The following is a 19,194-nucleotide window of genomic DNA, read 5'->3' as shown; positions in this document are numbered from 1 at the left end:
CACACACACATATGTAATTTTTGTACAATGACTTTGTATTCTGTACTTTGCTAAAGACAATCATTAGTTCTAGTAGCTTTTTTGTAATTCCTTAGAATTTGATCCATGCATCATCATGTCTAATGAGAATGCCTGTCTCTAAGTTCACGAAGGTTATTAGTCTGTAGTTTTGTTTCCTTATAAGGTCTTTGTCTGGTTTTGGATTAGGATAATGCTGGCCTCATAAAATGAGTTAGGAAGTGTTCCTTCTTCTATTTTCTAGAAGAGATTGTCTAGAATTAACATTACTTCCTTTATAAATGTTTAGCAGAATTCTCCAAAGAGCGATCTGAGTCAGTCAGAATTTGAACATCCCCCACGCTGTGTGAGCAATGGGAACTGTTCAGTTTACAACATCCTGGTGGTTCCTTACCCTGCCCAAAGGAGTTTCACGTTACTCACACACAGTTCAGCATTCAGCAAGACACTCAAGAACCAGACATCTGGAGCTATTTACTTGCATACTTCCCTTTTCTATGCCCCCCACACTCCAGCCGCCTTACTTGATTCTCCAAACTTTAATCTTGGTCCCCCAGGTGGGATCTCTGTGTCCTGTCCTGTTTGCCCCTTCCTACGCTGTAATCTGGAAAGTTTTTCCAGTCAGAGAGCAGGGGTGATCATGGGACTCACCTGTTTGTATTTCTTTACTCCGGGATCACAGTCCTGTGCTATCTGTAGTTCAATGTCTAAACAAAGCAGCTTCATAAATTATACCCAGTTTCCTAGTTGCTTATGGCAGGAGGATGAGTCCAGCATCAGCTATTCCCTATGGCTAAATTTTAAAGTGTCTTTAGAATTTGTTAAAATATCTTTTTTTCATTCCTCATATTGGTAAATTAATACCTTCTCTCTTTTGTTCATGATTTTACTAAGGATTTATCGATTTTATTAGTGTTTTCAAAGAACCAACTTCTGGTTTTATTTTTTTCTAAACTGTTCCATTGCTTTCTGTTCTTGTCTTTATTATTTCCTTCCTTCTCTTTTCTAGGTTTAATTCTCTGTTCCTTTTCTAACTTCTTGAGATGGGTACATAGATCATGGATTTTCAGATCTTTTTTTCTAATACATGCAAGTAAGACTATAAATTTCTCTTGACATGCTATTTAAGTTACACTGGACAAGTTTTAAAACATAATGTTTTCAATATCATTTAGTTAAAATGTTTTTTAACTTCTATGATATTCTTTGACCTATGAGATCTTTAAGTTATCTTTATATTTCTGATTTCTGACTTACTTCCACTATGGTCAAAGAATATACACTCTACGATTTTAATCCTTGAAATGTGTTGAAATTTGTTTCATGGCCAAGTACATGGTCAATTTTGCTAAGATACCTGAGAAGATACATTCTATAGTTGTTGAGAACAGTGTTTTATAAATATCAATTAAGTCAGGTTTGAAATTGTTATATTGGAATTTTCTTTTTCAGGGTCCCTTTTCCTATCAGTGAGTTAAAAAATCTTTTTTCATGATTGTAGATTTGCCTGTTATTCTTTTTGGTTTTGTCAATGTGTGCTTTATATATTTTGATGTTGTGCTATTAATTGCATACAGTTTTAGAAATACATGTTTTTTTATCACAAGTTGCCAATGGCACTTTATTTTTTTCCTTTTCAACATCCTGTTTTGCAGCTTCCTTGGCCCTTTTTGCCCAGATGCCAAAGAGCTGGGCACTGGCATGAGCCAAACACTGGCGACTGAAGTTCTTCTCAGATGACTCTAGCTTTCTCCTTCCAACAGACATTCTGTATGGGCACAACTAGTCCTGTCAGCTGAGTGGCCAATATGAGTTTTTCAACAGAGTTTTCTCCCTTCTGGGAGCTGAGGGCTTCAAGGGTAAGAGAATGAGCTTGAAGTGGTACTCTTTCAGGTGCCACACATTTACCTGCAGGGGACTTTGTGGACCTGTTCCACCTCCTGGATCCACTGAGATCCCAACAGTCCATGCCACCTTCTTGTGGGTGCTAGCCACACTTAACTCTTATAAACTAAAGCCCCTGCCAGCTCGCAGTTTGGTGTGGTACCTCACCATGGGGCACCTCACTAAAGGCTGGATGGCTCCAGACATCAGGTGGAGGGCAATGTGGCATGCTTTGGCTCACTGGGCCTTGTGTCTTCAGATCTTCCGTGCCATTTGGTTGAACCACATGGCTGCTGCCAGACTTGTGGAAGTGGGGTTCAGGATCAGGCCATTCCAGCTGGGCACCATGGCTGCTGCCTATGGGGCTGAGGAAGAATAGTCAGCAAAAAAGGTATAAATAGTATATATTTCTAACTGTTTAACACTTTCATCAATATATCATATCTCCCCTTCTTTCATCAAATGGCAAGTAAGCTGCTGGCTGGATGTTCAAGGATGGCCTCAGTAACACGACTGGTGGTTACTGGGCTGTTGGCCAGATCCTGATGGATTATTGGCTGGGGCATCTTGGGTCTCCTTAACACAGCCTCTCACCCTTCAGCATATGGGTGATCTAAGAGCTTCCATTATAACAAGAGTGCAAACCCCCTTGAAGTGCAGCAGGAGGGCAAACATATTTGCCAGTGTCCAAGTGGCCAAATAAAGTCATGTGGACAACCCAGCTTCGAGGCAGAATAGGTATCAACTTTTGTTGAAGACCTGAAAGGTGACATTGTGAAGGGGCATATATACAGGAATGGGAAGAACCTGTGGCCATCTCTGTGATGTACCAAACTCCTAATATCAAACATGATGAACCTGTCTATACTCTCTGACTCAACTTCCTTCTCTCCTCTCTTCTCCTCTTCCTCTCCCTCTCCCTCTCTCTCTCCCTCTTCCCGTCTTTCTCTGTGTCAAACAGCAAATGTACTGGCTTTCTATTTTAGGAAGAGGTAGAATAGATAAGTTACTGAATTTATATATTTTGTTTTGTAAATACTACTGGATACAAACAAGGAAACTGTCCTTCTAATAGAAAGATGTTTTGTGTTCAGACATAACCTGAATATTCAAGAAGTCATATTTGTCATAGGAAACAAACTGAGGATTGCTGGAGGAGAGGGAGGGATGGGGTAAATGGGTGAGGGGCACGTGACGTAATGAGCACTGGGTGTTATACAAAATTGATAAATCACTGAACTCTACCTCTGAAATTAATAATATACTACATGTTAATTAAATGAATTTAGATTAAATTAAAAAGAAAGAAAGAAAAAAGAAAGAAGTTTTATTTGTCAAAAGCCAGATGACTGGATTAAGAAGACGTGGTCCATATATACAATGGAATATTACTCAGCCACCAAAAAGAACGATTTCTCAACATTTGCTGCAACATGGAAGGGACTGGAGGAGATAATGCTAAGCGAAATAAGGCAAGCAGAGAAAGACAATTATCATATGGTTTCACTCATTTATGGAACATAAGAAGTAGGAAGATCAGTAGGAGAAGAAAGGGAAGAAGAAAGGGGGGGTAAACAGAAGGCAGAATGAACCATGATGGACTATGGACTCTGGGAAACTGAGGGCTTCAGAGGGGAGGGGGGTGGAGGAATGGGATAGGCTGGTGATGGGTATTAAGGAGGGCACGTATTGCATGGTGCACTGGGTGTTATACGCAAGTAATGAATCATGGAACATTACATCAAAAACTAGGGATGTACTGTATGGTGACTAATATAATAAAAAATTATTATTTTAAAAAAAAAAAGCACCAGAGTATCTCCCACTTCATACTTTGTGCTTAGTTTTTTTAAAAGAAGGAATTAAACTAGCATACATATTTAAGAACGGGAAAAGTGAGTGGCTATTTTTAATCATATCTCTTTATAACAATGAAATCTGTATTTAATAAATGCAAATGTTTAAAAAATATTCTCGGCATTGTAATATAAAGTTACCATTTTACAGAAGATATAAAGCATCCACTTACTAATGGAAACATTATTATGACATTCTTATTTTATATCATGAGCCTCCCAATGGATTTTGGTTGGGGCAGATGAGCCCTGGAAATAAAATACTCATAAGTGGATTAAAAAGCAAAATATAACACTCTCTTAGAGACTAAATAGATCTAAAAGGAATAATTTTTAACAATAATTCTGGGAGTCTTAAAATATAAAGCTTTTCCTAACTATCTTGTCAAATACTTAAAAGGCATTTGGGAAGAAGGCACTAGTTTTAGGTAATATTTCATAATAGAGCAGAACTAGACATCAAACTCCTTGTGGTTAAGCAGATATTGTAGTGCAATTTACTGTCACATACAATCCCTTAACCAGAGCCCAATTATCGTCTTGCCATTAAAAAAAAAAGTTCCTAATTTTTCATCCATTAGATCTCTAAATCTGTTTTTCTAATGGTTCTTCTGCCATTAACCACCTCTTTATTCTGTATGCCAAACATCCTTTTGATACATTTCTGCATAAAGCATTTAAAAGTTTTGCTCAAAGAAGCATTTCATAAATTTTTCTTTAAGGGAAGATCGCAGCAGAGGCTCACCTTGTCCCACGAATACAACTAGATAACCATTAAATCATCCTAAATATCCCAGAAATTGACCTGAAGACTGGCAGAACAAACTCCACAACTAAAGGCAGAAAAGAGGCCACACTGAAGAAGATAGGAAGCATGGAGACACGGTTTGGTGGAGAAATGGATAGTGCCACTGTGGTGGAAGAAGCCTCAGTCATGGAGAAGGGCAAGACACAGACTATAACACACAGAGAAGTGCATGGGGGAAACGAATCCCCATAGTACTTGACTAGGAAAGCTAGAGTGGCCAAATTTCATGAGTTCTTGCAATCAGCAGGGCTTAAAGCCTGGAGTTCTAAAAGTTAGCAAGACTGGCTTGAAGAGAGCCCAGAGACATTGGGGCTCCTCTTGGAGAAAAGGCAGGGCAAACAGCCAATGGATACACAACACAGAAATAGTGACGTGAAGAGCACTTAAGGCACACAGTGGGGAGGTTATATTGCTCACCTTGGAGCGTGTGTCAGAGAGGCAGCATTCATGGAGAGACCCCTCTGGGAACAAAGGAACCAGCAGGCACCATTTCCCCACTCCCACTCTCCCCCCCACCCATCAGCATAAGCAAAGGGCCACCTGCAGGAACTAGTGCAGCACTTACTACCTGTTAACACTAAATCCCAAACCCATATGCTCCAGTGGAACCTCCCCCTTCCCAGTCACGTTTGCCTCAGTCCCAATGTGGTGGGTCTCTCTCCAAGAAGACAAGCCCAAATCCCTGCCAACATGGCAACTCCCTTCCCAGGAGTTTTGCAGAGCCTCAGTTCCCAAGCATGGCAACAGGTCTCATTTCAAAGCAGACCAGAGCATACCTAGTTAAAACGTACCACATTCAGACCAGGAACCAAACACTGCCCACATTAAGGCAAGGAGAGACTCTGCAGATAACCATCTTGAAGGATTAAGCAGCCAGGACACAAAAGGAGAGCACATGCAGCACACATCGGAGACATTCTTGGAAGTGCCAGGCCCTGGGGAAGAGGGGACACTATACAGCAGGGCTCTACAGGATCTCTTATTCATAAGGCCATTAGCCTCAAGAACAGGAGATAGGGGCGTCTGGGTGGCTCAGTCAATTAAGTGTCCAGCTCTTCGTTTTGGCTCATGTCATGATCTCAAGGTTGTGACATCATGCTCACTGCAGAGTCCACTTAAGATTCTCCCTCTGCCCCTCTCACTCTCTCTCTCTAAAATAAATAAATATTAAAAAAAAAAAAGAACAGGAGACATAGCTGATTTTCCTTATGTGGAAAAACAGGAACAGAGACTTAAACAAAATGAGAATACAGAGAAATTTGTCCCAAATAAAAGAATAGGAGAAGGCCACAGCTGGAGATCTAAGTGAAACAGATATAAGTAACACGTCTGATGAAGTATTTAAAGCAATGATTATAAGAATACTCACTAGACTTGAGAAAAAAGTGGAAGACATCAGTAAGAGCCTTAACAAAGAGGTAAAAAAGAACTAATCAGATATGAAGAGTGTAATAAATGAGATCAGAAGAATGCCTGATGCAATGAGCAGCATGCTGAAAGAATCAGGGGAACAAACTAATGACCCAGAAAATAAAGTAATGGAAAGTAATCAACTATACAAAAGAAAGAAAAAATAATTATGCAAAATGAGAACAAACTTAGGGAACTCAGTGACCTCATCAAACATAATAACATTCATATTACAGGAGCCCCAGAAGAGGAAGAGAGAGAAAGGAGGGAAGAAAACTTATTTGAAGAAATAATAGCAGAAAACTTCCTTAATCTGGAGGAGACAGATATCCAGATCCAGAAAGCACAGAGAACCCCCAACAAAATCAACAAAAGCAGATCCACAACAATATATATTGTAATTAAAATCATAAAATATAGTGATAAGGGAAAAAATTTTAAAGCAGCAAGACAAAAGAAGACAGCAACATACAAGGAAAACCCCATAAGGTTATCAGGGGATTTTTCAGCAGAAACTTTCCAAGCCAGAAGAGAGTGGCATGATATATTCAAAGTGCTGAACAAAAAAAATCTGTAGCCAAGAATACTCTATCCAGCAAGACTATCATTCAGACTAGAAGGAGAGAGAGAGAGTGTCCCAGACAAACAAAAACTAAAGGAATTCATGACCACTAAATCAGCCCTGCAAAAAATATTAAAGAGGACACTTTGAGTGGAAAGGAAAGTCCAAAAGTGACACTATGAAGGAAGGAAACACAGAAGCAGTAGAACTAAATATTTCTGTAAAAAATCAGTCAAGAAACTCACAAAATAAAAGGATGTAAAATATGACACCATATACCTAAAATGTGGGGAGGAAAAGAGTAAAGAATGGATTCAAACTTAAATGACCATCAACTTAATATAGATTGCTATATACAGATGTTATATACAAACATAATGGTAACCACAAATTAAAACCCACTACTAAATATGCAACGAATAAAGAGAAAGAAATCCAAATATATCACTAAAGAAAACCAGCAAACCATGAAAAAGAGAAAGATAAGAGAGGATCTGAGAAAATCTTCAGGAAAAAAAAAACACAAAATGAGTAATAAAATGGCAATAAATACAAATCTATCAATAATTACTGTGAATGTAAATGGAGTAGATGCTCCAATCAAAAGACACAGGGTGACAGAATGGATAAAAAAAACAAGACCCTATCTAGATACTGCCTACAAGAGACTAATTTTAGACCTAAAGACACCTGCAGATTGAAAGTGAGGGGATAGAGAGATATCTATCATGCAAGTGGATGTCAAAAAAAAGATGGAGTAGCAATATTTATACCAAATACACTAGACTTTAAAACAATGATTGTAATAAGAGACAAAGAAGGACACGACATAATAATAAATGGGACAATCCAACAAGATATAACCATTTTAAATAGTTATGCACCCAACATGGGAGCACCCAAATACATAAAGCCAACTATTAACAAACATAAGGGAACTAGTCAATAATAATACAGTAATAATAGGAGACTTTAACACCCCATTTACCTCAATGGACAGATCATCAAAAGTGAAAATCAAAAAGGAAACAATGGCTTTGAACGACACATTGGACCAGATGGACCTAACGTATATTCAGAATGTTCTACCTTAAAAGAGCAGAATACACATTCTTTTCAAGTATACATGGAACATTCTCCAGAACAGATCACATATTAGGCCATAAAAAAAGCCTCAACAAATTCAAGATCACAGTCATACCATGCATCTTTCTGACCACAATGCTATGAAACTAGAAGTCAACCACAAGAAAAAATCTGGAAAGACTACAAACACAGAGAGGTTAAATAACATGCTACTAAACAATGAACAGGACAACAAGGGAATTTAAAAAAGAAATAAAAAAGCACACGGAAACAAATGAAAATGAAAACATAACAGTGCAAAACCTTTGGGATGCACCAAAAGCAGTTCCCAAGAGGGGAGTTTATAGCAATACAGGCCTACCTCAAGAAGCAAGAATAATCTCAAACGACTTAACCTTACACCTAGACGAGCTAGAAAAAGAACAACAAGCAAAACCTAAAACCAGCAGAAGGAGGGAAATAATAAAGATTAGAGCAGAAATAAATGATATAGAAACTAAAAAAACAATAGAAGAGATCAATGAAATCAGGAACTGATTCTTTGAAAAAAATCATTAAAATTGATAAGCCTCTAGCCAGACTTATAAAGAAAAAAAGAGAAAGGACTCAAATAAATAAAATCACAAATGAGAGAGGAGAAATAACAACCAACACCACAGAAGTACAAACAATTATAAGAGAATATATGAAAAATTATATGCCAGCAAATTGGACAACCTGGAAGAAATGGACAAATTCCCAGAAACATATAACCTCCCAAAACTGAAACAGGAAGACATAGAAAATGGGAACAGACTGATTAAGAGCAAAGAAATTGAATCAGTAATAAAAAAACTTCCAACAAACAAAAGTCCAGGACCAGATGGTTTCAGAAAAAAATTCTACTAAATTTAAAGAAGAATACCTATTCTTCTTCCAAATGGAAGAGGAAGGAGATCTTAGAAATTCATTCTATGAGGCCAGCATCACGCTGAGACCAAAATCAGATAAAGACACCACAAGATAAGAGAACTACAGGCCAATATCTCTGACGAATACAGATGCAAAAATCATCAACAAAATACTAGCAAACTGAATCTAACAATACATTAAAAAAAGAACACATTCACTACAATCAAGTGGGATTTATCCCTGGTTGCAAGGGTGGTTGGCAAATCAATTAACATGATACATTACATCAGTAAGAGAAAAGATAAGAACCATGTGATCAATTCAATAGACAGAGAAAAAGCACTTGACAAAGGACAATATCCGGTCATGATAAAAACCATCAATAAAGTAGGTTTAGAGGGAACATACCTCAACATAATAAATGGCATATATGAAAATCCCGCAGCTAACATCATCCTTAATGGGGAAAAATGGAGAGAATTTCCTCTAAGATCAGGAAGAAGACAAGGATGCCCATGCTCACTACTTGTATTCAACATAGTATTGGAAGTCCTAGCCACAGCAACCAGACAATAAAAAGAAGTAAAAGACATCCAAATCAGTAAGGAAGAAGCAAAACTTTCACTATTTTCAGACGACATGATACTACATATAGAAAACCCAAAAGACTCTACCAAAAAAATGCTAGAACTGATAAATGAATTCAGTAAAGTTTTAGCATACAAAATCTACAGAAATCTGTTGCATTTCTATACACCAATAATGAAACAGAAGAAAGAGATATTAAGAAAACAATCTCACTTACAACTGTACCAAAAATAATAAAATACCTAGGAACAAACGTAACAAAGGGGTGAAAGACCTGTACTCTGGAAACTATAAAACACTGATGAAAGAAATTGAAGATGACACAAAGAAATGGAAAGACATTCCATGCTCATAGATTGAAAGAACAAATATTGTTAAAATATCTATACTACCCAAAGCAATGCAACCCCTACCAAAATACCAACAGCATTTTTCACAGAGCTAGAACAAACAATCTTAAAATTTGAACAGACCCATAAAAGAAGCAATCTTCAAAAAGAAAAGCAAAGCTGGAGGCATCACAATTTTGGACTTCAAATTATATTACAAAGCTGTAGTAATCGAAACAGTATGGTACTGGCACAAAAATACACACATAGATCAATAGAACAGAATAGAAAACCCAGAAATGAACCCACAATTATATGGTCAATTAATCTTCAACAAAGCAGGAAAGAATATCCAATGGGAAAAAGACAGTCTCTTCAACAAATACTGTCGGTAAAACTGGACAGCTACATGCAAAAGAATGAAACTGGACCACTTTCTTACACCATACACAAAAATAAACTCAAAACAGATTAAAGACCTAAATGTGAGACCCGAAACCATAAAAATCCTAGAAGAGAATAAAGGCAGTAACTTCTCTGACATCAACTGTAGGAACTTTTTTCTAGGCAAGGAAAACAAAGGCAAAAGTAAACTACTGGGACTTCATCAAAGTAACAAGCTTCTACACAGCAAAGGAAACAATCAACAAAAGTGAAAAAGCAACCTACAGAATGGGGGAAGATATTTGCAAATAACATATCTGATAAAGGGCGAGTATCCGAAATATATAAAGAACTTACAAACTTCAACACCCTCAAAACAAATAATCCAATTTAAAAATGGGCAGAAAATATGAACAGACATTTCTCCAGAGAAGACATCCAGATGGCCAACAGACACATGAAAAGATGCTCAACATCACTCATCATCAGGGAAATGCAAATCAAAACCATGAGATACCACCTCACTCCTGTCACAATGGCTAGAATTAACATGTCAGGAAACAACAGATGTTGGCAAAGATGCAGAGAAAGGGGAATCCTCCTGTACCATTAGTGGGAATGCAAATGGGTGCACCCATTCTGGAAAACAGTATGGAAGTTCCTCAAAAAGTTAAAAATAGGACCACCCTACGATCCAGCAATTGCACTGCTGAGAATTTACTCAAAGAATACAAAAACACTAATTCAAAGGGATACATGCACCCATATGTTTACAGCAGCATTATTTACCATAGACAAATTATGGAAGAAGCCCAAGTGTCCACTGATTGATGAATGGATAAAAAAGATGTGGTGTGTGTATATATAACGGAATATTATTCAGTCACAAAAAAGAATGAAATCTTTCTATCTGCAACGACACGCAGCTAAAGAGTATAATGCTAGCAAAATAAGTCAGTCAGAGAAAGGCATACCATATGATTTCACTCACATGTGGAATTTAAGAAACAAATGAGGGAAGAGGAAAAAAAGAGAGAGAAAGCAAGAAACAGACTCTTAATTATAGAGAACAAAATATGGTTACCAGAAGGGAGGTGGGTGAGGGGATGAGTTAAATAGGTGATGGGGATCAAGGCATGCACTTGTGATGAGCACCCAGTCATTTATGGAAGTGCTGAGTCACTACATTGTACACCTGAAATTAATATAACAATCTATGTTAACTAACTGGAATTAAAAACTTAAGGGCTTTCCAGTCTCCAAAGTGATTTTATAGGAAACTACCTTCATCCAAGAGCTGGGACTGGAATTTCTTGATCTCAAATCCATGGCCATTTACATGATGGCTACAAAGACTTCCTACTCTCTCTTGAACCTATTCCAGATTGGCTTTTGTCCCCATAATCTCACTAAAACTACTCTTGTAAAGGTCAACAATCTAATGGACAATCCTAAATCCTCACACTGCTAGACCAATCTGCAGCATATGACACTGCGTATTTCTCTCTTCTCGAAATATCTTTTTCACTTGGCCTTTGGGACATCATTCACTCTTCATATTTCTAAATCAATGGCTGCTCCTTCTTGGCCTCACTTTTACTGTGTCTTCCTCATTATCCTGGGCACTAAATGTCAGAATAATCCAAGGTTCATACTAAAACTTCTTCTCTTTCTTCACTTAGTCCCTAGGAGCTATCTCATCTAGTCCCAGGACTTTAATGCCATTTCTTTTTTTTTTTTTTTTAAAGATTTTATTTATTTATGTGACAGAGAGACAGCCAGTGAGAGAGGGAACACAGCAGGGGAGAGGGAGAGGAAGAAGCAGGCTCCCAGACGAGGAGCCCGATGTGGGACTCGATCCCGAAACGCCAGGATCACGCCCTGAGCCGAAGGCAGACACTTAACGACTGCGCTACCCAGGCGCCCCTTTAATGCCATTTCTGCACAGGCGACTCTCAAATTCATTTCCTTAGATCCAATTCCTCCCTTGAGCTCCAGGTTCATATGGCCAATAAACTACTCAACATCTCCACTTGGATGTCTAATAAACATACACTTAAAATTTAACATATTAAGACACAATATTAATTCCCATATCTCCCCCATTACACCTGCTCTTTTCTGCAGCTTTCACCATATCAGTTGCTCCATGTCATCTAAGATTAGTTGTCAACCTTACAGTTACTCCATGTCAAAAACTTTGGAGTCATCCTTGACTCCTCTCTTTTTCTTACTCTTATAACCCAATTCAAGAGCAAATCCCCTGGGCTCCAATTTTAAAATACATCCAAAATGCAACTATTTCTCATTATGTTTGCTGTTACCACTCAGATCTGAGCCACCACCACTCTTCAACTGGATTATCGTGATAACCTACTAACAAGTCTCCCTGCTTCCATCATTACTTGCCCCCTTTACAATTCACACATAATCTGTTCTTTACCCAGCAGTATAATCATCATTTTGCTCTACTTAAAAATTTCCAGTGACTTCTCACCTTACTTAGAGTAAAATCCAAAGTTCTTACTTAGGCTACATGACCCTCCATAATATGGCCCCCTCGGTATCTCTATGATCTCATATTCTACTGTTCTCCCTCATGCTTGTTTTACTGCAGCACACTGGCCTCCTTGGTACTTAAAACATGTTGAGCATGCTCCCACTTCTCGGTCTTCATGCTTATTGTCTCCTCTGCCTGCGATGCTCACACCCCAGATATCCGCGTGGCTTGTACTCTCTTCCATTATGTTCTGCTCAAAAGCCATCTTCTTACTGAAGCCATTGCTGTATATACCCTATATAAAATAGCACCATCCATTATTTTCGACTCTTGTTATTCTGCTTTATTTTCCTCTGTAATACTTATGAGGAAAAAAGAAACACTATATGCTAATTTTCTGCCTTTTCCTTCCAGAATGAAAGCTCCTCAAGAGCAAGGACTTTGTGTTATTTAATTCCGCATTCCCAGCAGGAAGAAGAAATCCTACCTCAATAAAGATATCCATTAAATATTTGCTACAGAATGAAAAACTTCCACCCACCCTTCAAGACCTGTTTTCCAGTGACCTCCCTGACCTGCTCAAGAATAACAAAGCACTTTCTTATCTCTCCAGAGTCCCAAAGAATACTGTTTTGCATCTCTTCTGTAAACCTATGATTTCTTTTCACTATCTGATGATATCCTATTTGTATTGGATTCCCGGCACCTAGCGCAACATCATTTAACACCTATTCAAATGAATTAATGAATGAATGACTTGATAAAAGGCCTGTATTATAAACACAAATTTGGGGTAAATAGAATAAATCCTCCCCTCTCTCCCACCCTCATACTTCCACTTTTATTTTTCTTCCGACCACCCTGAACCGAACTCTGAAACTTACTATTATCCTCTCCTTTACCCATGCCTTCCTATAATCACGTTTTCTTACTCTTGCCTCTTATTAATCCTAGGTAAGTGATCTCAGAAACTTAAAGCACAATTAGAAAATTTCTAAAGTGCAAACAGAACATTTAAAGCAGCACTGAAGTTAAATATCTAATAGTTCATCTTCACCCTGTGCTTTCTTTAGGAGACAACATTCCACAGGAAATTTATCACCAATAAAATATATCACCAATAAAACAAAAGACAGTGGGTATCATGGGTGGTTATGCTCCCAGTAGTGATATTTCTTAAGACATTCTTAGAAGGATTTGTAATAAAAGAGATTTAAAATATAACATTCAATTTTATGCACTTCCAACTTCATTATCAGCACTACCTTCATCATGGAAAATTATTATTAAAGCCTATGACACATCATGAGCAGCAGACAGAAAATTTTGAGGTCAATGCCTCTGGGGATCATACTTACAAAGGCAACTATCATAGCTGTCAAGCAGTTATCCACAAATGAGACATCTGTCAAATGAGTATTGGTCACCCCTTCTTTATACAAAGATAGATTACAGAACTGTGGAATATTAGAGCAAGCAGCCCAAGAAACAAACTGACTTGCCTAAAGTCACTCAACAAATGGCCAAATCAGAACTTGACTCATGCTTGAACTCAACTTCTGATTCCTCATAATGCATGCTTTCTACTAACCAAGGTTTCTGCATAAATTCTATTCATATTAAGGCATGTTTCCTTTTTTCCCTATCCATGATGGTAATAACAAGAATTAAAAGCTCTTTGATTATAAAGTAAACTTCCATTTTTCCTTCTTGATAGGTTTTCAGATTTTCCTCTAAAAGTATTTAAAAGTACTACTCAAGTTGTTCTTAGTTGTCTAGAGTGGTTTATGCTGCCATTAGCTTCTATAGCACCATCATTAGAAAAATGGGCTGTACTTCGTCTTAAACCCCCACATGCAGCCAAAATTGGGTTGCTTTAAAGGGCAAGATGTCAAAAGCAGATAAAGCCTTTGTACTGTAATGAGCATAATGATGAATAATGGTACTTATGTGCAATAAATGATGCCCTGCCCATAAACAGCCTTTCCATCCAGATGCTCTATTTAATTCAATAATATATTCCAGGTAATTTGTGGAACTAGATGAGAAATTACCTTAACCAAGAAGACTAACTGTGGAATTTACTAAAACATACCATGTTGAAAATAATTAATGGAAGCAGAGTTTGCAGAAGTAAAATTATGGCATTAAAAAATCCCATTACATGAATTCTTCTTCCAAGTGGCCTGCCTCATAGCAGCTGAAGAAATAAGGGCATGAATGATGTTGGTAATAAAAGACATGCTAATAATATCCATGTGCCATAGTATTCAGTGCTTTTGTGTTTGTTTTAGGAACAGAGATGATAATCCATATAGTCATCATCATCTCCCACCTGGACTACTTCAAAATCCAACTGATTCCCTTACTAACTATATTCCATCGAATAAACAGAGTAAACTTTGAAAAACGTAAATAATATCCCATCATTCCTCTAATCAAACTATTTTTTCGTTTCCCACCTAAATCTGAATAATCCAAAATCCTTACTATGCCCTACAAAACTCCAACAGGATCTATTTTGGGCCTACCTTCTCTCTGACATGGTCTCCTATTCTCCCCCCTGCCCTTTGCTACTTCATGCTAGTTACACTTGCTAAATTGACAGTTCTTCTTCTTCTTCTTCTTTTTTTTTAAAGTAGGCTCTGCAGGACATGGAGCCCAACACGGGACTTAACTCATCACCCTGAGATCAAGACCTAAGCTGAGATCAAGAGTCAGACACTTAACGGACTGGGCCACCCCAGGCACCCCTGTATTGACAATTCTTGAATACTCTATAAACTATCCCTGCCTCAGAACTTTTGTTCTTTCCCTGGAACTAATTATTGCATAGATTGCTTCTCTACCACATTCAAGTATCTGCATATATATCACCTCCAACTTCTGTTTCTAGCAATGTAGCAGACTAGATATCTTGAAAAAACACCTTCCCAGTATAGCTAAAAATGCTACATAATATATTTTAAATATTTTATTATTTTTATTATTATTTTATTATCTATTAATTTTTAACAGTAGATATATTTATAATAGTTAACTGCTAGTAAATTACCTAGCTAGAATGCTAATGTATTTTTAAATTATTTTTAATTTAAATAATGTATTTTTATATTAAATAAAAATTAAATTAAATTAAAATAATGTATTTTTAAATTATTTTTAATGTGTAGTTTAATGGATAAGTGTTTTAAATCCCAGAAACAAAAATGTTAAAGCAAAAATGTTAATTACAAAATACTGTTTTGAGTGTTCTCTTACCTTTTGAGATAAAGTTTTTGCTTTAACGTTTTGGTTTCTGGGATTGGAAACAACTTCTCCGTGGTGAGTTCTGTAGTATGAAAGCACCATATGGTTATCATACATGAGGCAAAAGGCTCTGACTTTTTTTAAAAACCAAGACTCTATTTATTAATTCTTCACATCAAGTATCTTACTCATTAACAAATTTTTAACTGGTGTTTTAGAGCCATGTTAACACAAGTAATTTAGGTATCATTTAAAGATTTATGATTTTCATTGTTCACTTTAATTTTTTCTATATATTTTTAACATGTGTTTTTAATGTTTTATATTTATGCCAAATAGAAAATCATAGGAAATGTACCAGATATTGATATACTCGCTACTCAGATTAAATCTCTATTACTATTTTGCTTTTATTTTATAAATCTTTAGGTTATCTTTATTTTCAAAGAAACAAAACATTACACATAGAAGTATAGTCCCACTTTCCATTCCTATTTATCCAGAAATAATGCCTGCTTAAAATAAGTGTTAACAAATTCATACACGTTTTGTTCTTCCTTTGAGTAAACTTCCTAAGTGTTTTGTACTATATCTATACTCAACCTTTTTTTTTACCTGCAAGATGTTTTTAAGACTTTTGCACGTTGATACATTCAAATCTAGTTCATTCATTTTCATTCTTATGCTTCCCATTGTGCCAAACTACCATGTATTTTTCCATTGCTCTACTGTCAGAAAGTTAGGTTTTCTTAGCCTTGTAAAATTAACAAATAATTCAGAAATAAACATCTTTGTACATGCTTCCTTGAACATGAGTTTCTCCCTGATAAGCCAGCCCCAGAAGTAGAACCGAGTTAGAGTATATGCATTGTCAAATTTACTTGCTACTTCCAAATCGCTTTCCAAAGTGATTAGATCCATCTTCCCTCCCTCCAGCTGTGCATTAGAGTTCTTATTTCTCCATGTTATCACTAACAGTTGATATTATCAAAATTAATAAATTTTAAAATATAAAATATTATATCTTTGTTTTAATTAACATTTCCTAATTACTAAAGAAATTGGACATCTTTGCATATATTTATTGGACATCTATCTTTCTTCCTCTGTGAATCTATTATTGTATCTTTTGACAATATTTCTTTTTGAGATTTGCAATTTCTCATAGCATTTTATACATTCTGGACATAGATATTTCACTGGTAATATGACTTGTAGCTGTTTTCTCTATGGCTTGTATTTTCATTTTTGTCACCTTTTATCATACAGAAGTTTTATGTTTCAATGTAGGAAAATGTATCAATATATTCCTTTTTGCTTTTCACATTTAAAAATTATCTACTAATGGCATAAAGAAATTCTCCTATTTTTTGATTAAAAGTTTTATAGCTTTGCTTCTGGTATTTAGATTTTTAACCTACCTGGAACTTATTTTTGTTAATGATATGATAAGGAAATCTAAATTTATCTTGTACTATATCATAGGCAATATCCTCAGAATTATTTGTTAAATAGTTCAACATTTTCCTACTGATTTTATCACCTCATATATAAAATTCCCAAATATACCCTGCTCTGATTTTAGTCTCTCTATTCTGTGTTAGTCTATTTGCCTACCTGGGCAAGTACCTCAAGGTTTTAAATGATAACAGACTCACATTACTGCCTAGTATCTGGTAAAATGACTCATCACCTTTTGTTGTTTTTTTCTAGTCACTTAGGCTAAGAGTTTAGGCTTTTGTATCCTGCCCCTTACATCAGTCAGTCAAGAGCTGCAGGCTGCCCCCAGGGTGGGTGAGCTGAACTTCTGGGGTCTTTCTGAGTGAGGTGGATCCCTGAGCCCAAAGGCGGTTTTCTGTAGTGTGCAGCTGTAAGCCTTTAGCAGCAAACACTCACAGCATCGGGAAGATGGGTGAATTGGCTTAGCAGCAAGGATATGGGAAGGTTTCTAGTACTGGGTCTCAAAAGGAAATAGATGGCACACTCAAATTAGGATAATTTAAAGACAGTGTATTTGCAAAGACTATTTATAAAGGTGTGCTTGGGGTTAGGTAAACTACAAGGGATGAAGCTGTTACATTTCTAGAGCTGGGAGGGGATGGTGAGATAGAACAGGTAACTCGAACCAAGAAAGGTTCAAGAAGAGAAAGCTGCCTTGACAGAAGCAATGACCTTCACCAGGCTGGGGTGACTACTGGGGGGGGGGGGGTTAAGGAAATAAATACCCCAATTTCTCCCCTTCCTCCCCCTGACCTCCTGCTGGGCCCCCCTTTGCTAAGCTCAATGGGAAGCCAGGGGAAGTTTTTAATGTTGTTCATACAGGACAATCCCCTGGAGAAGAGGTCAATGGGAAGGGTGGAGATGAATCTGGGCAATGTTTTGCCCAAAGGCAAACAGAAGATGTTTCAGACAGACAAATGTAACCTTCTCTGAGCAGTCTTTTCAACCAAGCTATCTAAAATAGTGTGCCTCCAACCTCTGTCCTTTATCACTACTATTCTAGCCACTTACTCAGCTAACTGCCTTCAAAGCACTTATATTTACATGAAATTATATTTAAAACTTCCACAAAATAATGACGAAAAACCAAACCCAAGGATAGAAAGAAGGGCAAAGTACAAAAATAACTCACCAAACCAAAGTATAAATGTTTAACTACATTAATAATCAAATAAACGAGACGTATTTTAAAATACATACATAATTTTTTACCTAACGAATTGACAAATATTTAATGCAGCAATTTCCAATGATAGGGTTTGGGGAAAATACACTAAGGTGGGACTTTAAAATCGGTGTAATATTTCTGAAGTAATTTGAGAATTTCTATCAAAATTTTCTAACACGCTATTTTACCCAGCCATTCCTCTCCTAGGGACGTACTGTAGGAAATAATTCAAGATGTTCCCAAAGATAACAGTTATTTACACTGGCTAAAAACTGCCAGCAATCTAGAAGTCCAATAACAGGAAACAGCTTATTAATGTTTCCCAAAGTGTGTTCCTTAGAGCACTAGTCTCACTAGATTCTGCTTGAGAAAGCATGCCACAGTCAAATGTGGGAATCCCCCCTGGAATGAAGGGCAAAATTTACAAGCCACGCTAACACGATGTGAAAGCTAAGCGACTACGTGGGTCCGTAAGTGGGTCCAAAATTCCAAATTTAGCCTCATTAGCCCTGCGTTCCAACCATGAGAACTCACAGAAGCAGGTCCACTGCGAATGCATTTATCACTAGGTTCCCCACAAAGGTACCTTGCGCTCAGGCGAGGGGTGGCCCCTTCATGAGCCACAGCAATGACCACCTTGGCGTGAAAAGCTCTCTTCACTGGCGCCAGCGCAGCCCAAAGACGCCACGCAGGCGCAGGCGCAGCAGGTTACGGCAGCCAGGCCGAGCCACGCCCCCTGCGCTGCCGTGTAGTTCCGCCCAGGCGGAGGGATATGTCAGAGACTTTCAGTCCTATTCCCCGGAGGGTAGCTTCGCCCCTTTGGGTCCTCAGCCAAGCACACATCCCGCAAGTCTGACTGGTGAGTTCTGATGTTTGCAATATAGGGCTAATTTAACTAATCGATTACCTAAATTAACTGATTATCATTTTAACTGAAATTCATTTTTGTTATAAATGAGAT

General features: G+C 37.3%; 1 pseudogene; it reads right to left on the bottom strand.

Moving 5' to 3' along the window:
* Positions 1–1,484: 1,484 nt before the first annotated feature.
* Positions 1,485–18,901, bottom strand: LOC113266036 (60S ribosomal protein L13-like; annotated as a pseudogene).
* Between the last annotated feature and the right edge of the window lie 293 nt (positions 18,902–19,194).

Source organism: Ursus arctos, unplaced genomic scaffold, assembly GCF_023065955.2.
Source record: "Ursus arctos isolate Adak ecotype North America unplaced genomic scaffold, UrsArc2.0 scaffold_37, whole genome shotgun sequence".
Lineage (NCBI taxonomy): Eukaryota > Metazoa > Chordata > Mammalia > Carnivora > Ursidae > Ursus > Ursus arctos.
This window is presented reverse-complemented; position numbering and strand designations above follow the sequence as displayed.